Source organism: Petromyzon marinus, unplaced genomic scaffold, assembly GCF_048934315.1.
Source record: "Petromyzon marinus isolate PM22_M1 ecotype Great Lakes invasive population unplaced genomic scaffold, UKy_Petmar_22M1.pri1.0 PM_Scaffold_203, whole genome shotgun sequence".
Taxonomy (NCBI): Eukaryota; Metazoa; Chordata; class Hyperoartia; order Petromyzontiformes; family Petromyzontidae; genus Petromyzon; species Petromyzon marinus.
The window spans coordinates 60,377-66,376 of record NW_027423173.1 but is presented as its reverse complement, the minus strand read 5'-3'; positions in this window follow the sequence as shown (position 1 = coordinate 66,376).

Here is a 6,000-nt window from a genome sequence, read left to right as displayed (position 1 = left end):
GTCTCTGATAGTTTATGGGTCTCTATGTGAGTCTGTGGGTCTCTATGTGAGTCTATGGGTCTCTGATAGTTTATGGGTCTCTATGTGAGTCTGTGGGTCTCTATGTGAGTCTATGGGTCTCTGATAGTTTATGGGTCTCTATGTGAGTCTGTGGGTCTCTATGTGAGTCTATGGGTCTCTGATAGTTTATGGGTCTCTATGTGAGTCTATGGGTCTCTATGTGAGTCTGTGGGTCTCTATGTGAGTCTGTGGGTCTCTATGTGAGTCTGTGGGTCTCTGATAGTTTATGGGTCTCTATGTGAGTCTGTGGGTCTCTATGTGAGTCTATGGGTCTCTGATAGTTTATGGGTCTCTATGTGAGTCTGTGGGTCTCTATGTGAGTCTATGGGTATCTATGTGAGTCTGTGGGTCTCTATGTGAGTCTATGGGTCTCTGATAGTTTATGGGTCTCTATGTGAGTCTGTGGGTCTCTATGTGAGACTGTGTCTCTATGTGAGTCTGTGTGTCTCTATGTGAGTCTGTGGGTCTCTATGTGAGTCTATGGGTCTCTGATAGTTTATGGGTCTCTATGTGAGTCTGTGGGTCTCTATGTGAGTCTGTGTCTCTATGTGAGTCTGTGGGTCTCTATGTGAGTCTGTGGGTCTCTATCTGAGTCTATGGGTCTCTACGTGAGTCTGTGGGTCTCTATGTGAGTCTGTGGGTCTCTGATAGTTTATGGGTCTCTATGTGAGTCTGTGGGTCTCTATGTGAGTCTGTGGGTCTCTATGTGAGTCTATGGGTCTCTATGTGAGTCTGTGGGTCTCTATGTGAGTCTAGGGGTCTCTATGTGAGTCTGTGGGTCTCTATGCGAGTCTGTGGGTCTCTATGTGAGTCTGTGGGTCTCTATGTGAGTCTATGGGTCTCTATGCTAGTCTATGGGTCTCTACGTGAGTCTGTGGGTCTCTATGTGAGTCTATGGGTCTCTATGTGAGTCTGTGGGTCTCTATGTGAGTCTATGGGTCTCGATGTGAGTTTATGGGTCTCTATGTGAGTCTGTGGGTCTCTATGTGAGTCTATGGGTCTCTGATAGTTTATGGGTCTCTATGTGAGTCTGTGGGTCTCTATGTGAGTCTATGGGTCTCTGATAGTTTATGGGTCTCTATGTGAGTCTGTGGGTCTCTATGTGAGTCTATGGGTCTCTGATAGTTTATGGGTCTCTATGTGAGTCTGTGGGTCTCTATGTGAGTCTGTATCTCTATGTGAGTCTGTGGGTCTCTATGTAAGTCTGTGGGTCTCTATGTGAGTCTGTGTCTCTATGTGAGTCTGTGGGTCTCTATGCTAGTCTATGGGTCTCTATGCGAGTCTATGGGTCTCTATGATAGTCTATGGGTCTCTATGTGAGTCTATGGGTCTCTATGCTAGCCTATGTGTCTCTATTTGAGTCTATAGGTCTCTATGATAGTCTATGGGTCTCTATGTGAGTCTATGGGTCTCTATGTGAGTCTGTGGGTCTCTATGCGAGTCTATGGGTCTCTATGCTAGTCTATGGGTCTCTATGTGAGTCTGTGGGTCTCTATGCTAGTCTATGTGTCTCTATGTGAGTCTATAGGTCTCTATGATAGTTTATGGGTCTCTATGTGAGCCTTTGGATCTCTATGTGAGTCTATGGGTCTCTATGTGAGTCTATGGGTCTCGATGTGAGTTTATGGGTCTCTATGTGAGTCTGTGGGTCTCTATGTGAGTCTATGGGTCTCTGATAGTTTATGGGTCTCTATGTGAGTCTGTGGGTCTCTATGTGAGTCTATGGGTCTCTGATAGTTTATGGGTCTCTATGTGAGTCTATGGGTCTCTATGTGAGTCTGTGGGTCTCTATGTGAGTCTGTGGGTCTCTATGCTACTCTATGGGTCTCTATGTGAGTCTATGGGTCTCTATGTGAGTCTATGGGTCTCTATGTGAGTCTATGGGTCTCTATGATAGTCTATGGGTCTCTATGCTAGTCCATGGGTCTCTACGTGAGTCTGTGGGTCTCTATGCGAGTCTATGGGTCTCTATGTGAGTCTAGGGGTCTCTATGCTAGTCTGTGGGTCTCTATGCGAGTCTGTGGGTCTCTATGTGAGTCTGTGGGTCTCTGTGTGAGTCTATGGGTCTCTATGTGAGTCTATGGGTCTCTATGTGAGGCTATGGGTCTCTATGTGACTCTATGGGTCTCTATGATAGTTTATGGGTCTCTATGTGAGACTGTGTCTCTATGTGAGTCTGTGGGTCTCTATGTGAGTCTGTGGGTCTCTATGTGAGTCTATGGGTCTCTATGTGAGTCTATGGGTCTCTATGATAGTCTATGGGTCTCTATGCTAGTCCATGGGTCTCTACGTGAGTCTGTGGGTCTCTATGCGAGTCTATGGGTCTCTATGTGAGTCTAGGGGTCTCTATGCTAGTCTGTGGGTCTCTATGCGAGTCTGTGGGTCTCTATGTGAGTCTGTGGGTCTCTGTGTGAGTCTATGGGTCTCTATGTGAGTCTATGGGTCTCTATGTGAGGCTATGGGTCTCTATGTGACTCTATGGGTCTCTATGACAGTTTATGGTTCTCTATGTGAGACTGTGTCTCTATGTGAGTCTGTGGGTCTCTATGTGAGTCTGTGGGTCTCTATGTGAGTCTATGGGTCTCTACGATAGTCTATGGGTCTCTATGTGAGTCTGTGGGTCTCTATGCGAGTCTATGGGTCTCTATGTGAGTCTGTGGGTCTCTTTGCGAGTCTATGGGTCTCTATGTGAGTCTAGGGGTCTCTATGTGAGTCTGTGGGTCTCTATGTGAGTCTGTGGGTCTCTATGTGAGTCTATGGGTCTCTGATAGTTTATGGGTCTCTATGTGAGCCTTTGGGTCTCTATGTGAGTCTATGGGTCTCTATGTGAGTCTATGGGTCTCGATGTGAGTTTATGGGTCTCTATGTGAGTCTGTGGGTCTCTATGTGAGTCTATGGGTCTCTGATAGTTTATGGGTCTCTATGTGAGTCTGTGGGTCTCTATGTGAGTCTATGGGTCTCTGATAGTTTATGGGTCTCTGTGTGAGTCTATGGGTCTCTATGTGAGTCTGTGGGTCTCTATGTGAGTCTGTGGGTCTCTATGCTAGTATATGGGTCTCTATGTGAGTCTATGGGTCTCTATGTGAGTCTATGGGTCTCTATGTGAGTCTATGGGTCTCTATGTGAGTCTATGGGTCTCTATGATAGTCTATGGGTCTCTATGCTAGTCCATGGGTCTCTACGTGAGTCTGTGGGTCTCTATGTGAGTCTGTGGGTCTCTGATAGTTTATGGGTCTCTATGCGAGTCTATGGGTCTCTATGTGAGTCTAGGGGTCTCTATGCTAGTCTGTGGGTCTCTATGTGACTCTATGGGTCTCTATGTGAGTCTATGGGTCTTTGATAGTTTGTGGGTCTCTATGTGAGTCTATGGGCCTCTATGTGAGTCTGTGGGTCTTTATGTGAGTCTGTGGGTCTCTATGTGAGTCTGTGGGTCTCTATGTGAGTCTATGAATCTCTATGTGAGTCTATGGGTCTCTACGTGAGTCTGTGGGTCTCTATGTGAGTCTGTGGGTCTCTGATAGTTTATGGGTCTCTATGTGAGTCTGTGGGTCTGTATGTGAGTCTGTGGGTCTCTATGTGAGTCTATGGGTCTCTATGTGAGTCTGTGGATTTCTATGTGAGTCTAGGGGTCTCTATGTGAGTCTGTGGGTCTCTATGCGAGTCTGTGGGTCTCTATGTGAGTCTGTGGGTCTCTACATGAGTCTATGGGTCTCTATGCTAGTCTATGGGTCTCTACGTGAGTCTGTGGGTCTCTATGTGAGTCTATGGGTCTCTATGTGAGTCTGTGGGTCTCTATGTGAGTCTATGGGTCTCGATGTGAGTTTATGGGTCTCTATGTGAGTCTGTGGGTCTCTATGTGAGTCTATGGGTCTCTGATAGTTTATGGGTCTCTATGTGAGTCTGTGGGTCTCTATGTGAGTCTATGGGTCTCTATGTGAGTCTATGGGTCTCTGATAGTTTATGGGTCTCTATGTGAGTCTGTGGGTCTCTATGTGAGTCTATGGGTCTCTGATAGTTTATGGGTCTCTATGTGAGTCTGTGGGCCTCTATGTGAGTCTGTGTCTCTATGTAAGTCTATGGGTCTCGATGTGAGTTTATGGGTCTCTATGTGAGTCTGTGGGTCTCTATGTGAGTCTATGGGTCTCTGATAGTTTATGGGTCTCTATGTGAGTCTGTGGGTCTCTATGTGAGTCTATGGGTCTCTGATAGTTTATGGGTCTCTATGTGAGTCTGTGGGTCTCTATGTGAGTCTGTGTCTCTATGTGAGTCTGTGGGCCTCTATGTAAGTCTGTGGGTCTCTATGTGAGTCTGTGTCTCTATGTGAGTCTGTGGGTCTCTATGCTAGTCTATGGGTCTCTATGCGAGTCTATGGGTCTCTATGATAGTCTATGGGTCTCTATGTGAGTCTATGGGTCTCTATGCTAGCCTATGTGTCTCTATGTGAGTCTATAGGTCTCTATGATAGTCTATAGGTCTCTATGTGAGTCTATGGGTCTCTATGTGAGTCTGTGGGTCTCTATGCGAGTCTATGGGTCTCTATGCTAGTCTATGGGTCTCTATGTGAGTCTGTGGGTCTCTATGCTAGTCTATGTGTCTCTATGTGAGTCTATAGGTCTCTATGATAGTCTATGGGTCTCTATGTGAGTCTATGGGTCTCTATGCTAGTCTATGGGTCTCTATGCTAGTCTATGGTTCTCTATGTGAGTCTATGGGTCTCTATGTGAGTCAATATGTCTCTATGTGAGTCTGTGGGTCTCTATGCTAGTCTATGGGTCTCTATGTGAGTCTGTGGGTCTCTATGTGAGTCTATGGGTCTCTATGTGAGTCTATGGGTCTCTATGTGAGTCTATGGGTCTCTATGTGAGTCTATGGGTCTCTATGCTAGTCTATGGGTCTCTATGTGAGTCTATGGGTCTCTATGTGAGTCTGGGTCTCTATGTGAGTCTATGGGTCTCTATGCGAGTTTATGGGTCTCTATGCTAGCCTATGGGTCTCTATGCTAGTCTATGGGTCTCTATGTGAGTCTATGGGTCTCTATGTGAGTCTATGGGTCTCTATGTGAGTCTATGGGTCTCTATGCTAATCTATGGGTGTCTATGCTAGTCTATGGGTCTCTATGTGAGTCTATGGGTCTCTCTGTGAGTCTATGGGTCTCTATGCTAGTCTGTGGGTCTCTATGCTAATCTATGGGTCTCTATGTGAGTCTATGGGTCTCTATGCTAGTCTATGGGTGTCTATGTGAGTCTATGGGTCTCTATGCTAGTCTATGGGTCTCTATGCTAGTCTATGGGTCTCTCTGTGAGTCTATGGGTCTCTATGTGAGTCTATGGGTCTCTATGTGAGTCTATGGGTCTCTATGGGGTGGGGCCTAAGGGGGGGGTGGAGCCTGTAGGGTTGGGGGTGGGGCCTGTAGGGGTGGGGCTTGAGTGGAGGTTGCGGGGCTATGGAGGGCGTGGTGTGACATGTGGGGGTGGGGCCTCAGATGGAGGTGGAGCCTGAGGGGGGTGGAGCCTTGGGGGGGAGGGGCGTGGTGGAGTTCGCGGTTGCCGTGGCAACGGCGTTGTGGACAAGATGGCGTCACTGGCAGTTGCAGGTGACTTCCTCAGTGTGATTATAAATTATAAAAACATTTTAATTAAATCTTTGTATTACATTTAACTTCATTTATCTGAGAGAGAGAGAGAGGGTCTGAGAGAGAAAGTGTCCTTGAGTTTAAAGAGGATGTTTGTGTCTGTGTGTGTGTTTGGAACCGGTATCTGGGCCTACCCTAGGTCGACTCAGCCTCAACTGAGAGTAGCTGCTGTAGCAGTGGCGGGGAGACAAAGGCGGACGGGCGTGGTGGTGCTGGTGGCCACCCACCCCCTCTGTGTGTGTAGCCACAGTGCCGGTAGCCCTCATAGGTGCAGCACTTGCCCCTACAGCCCTGCTAGAGGCTACCTG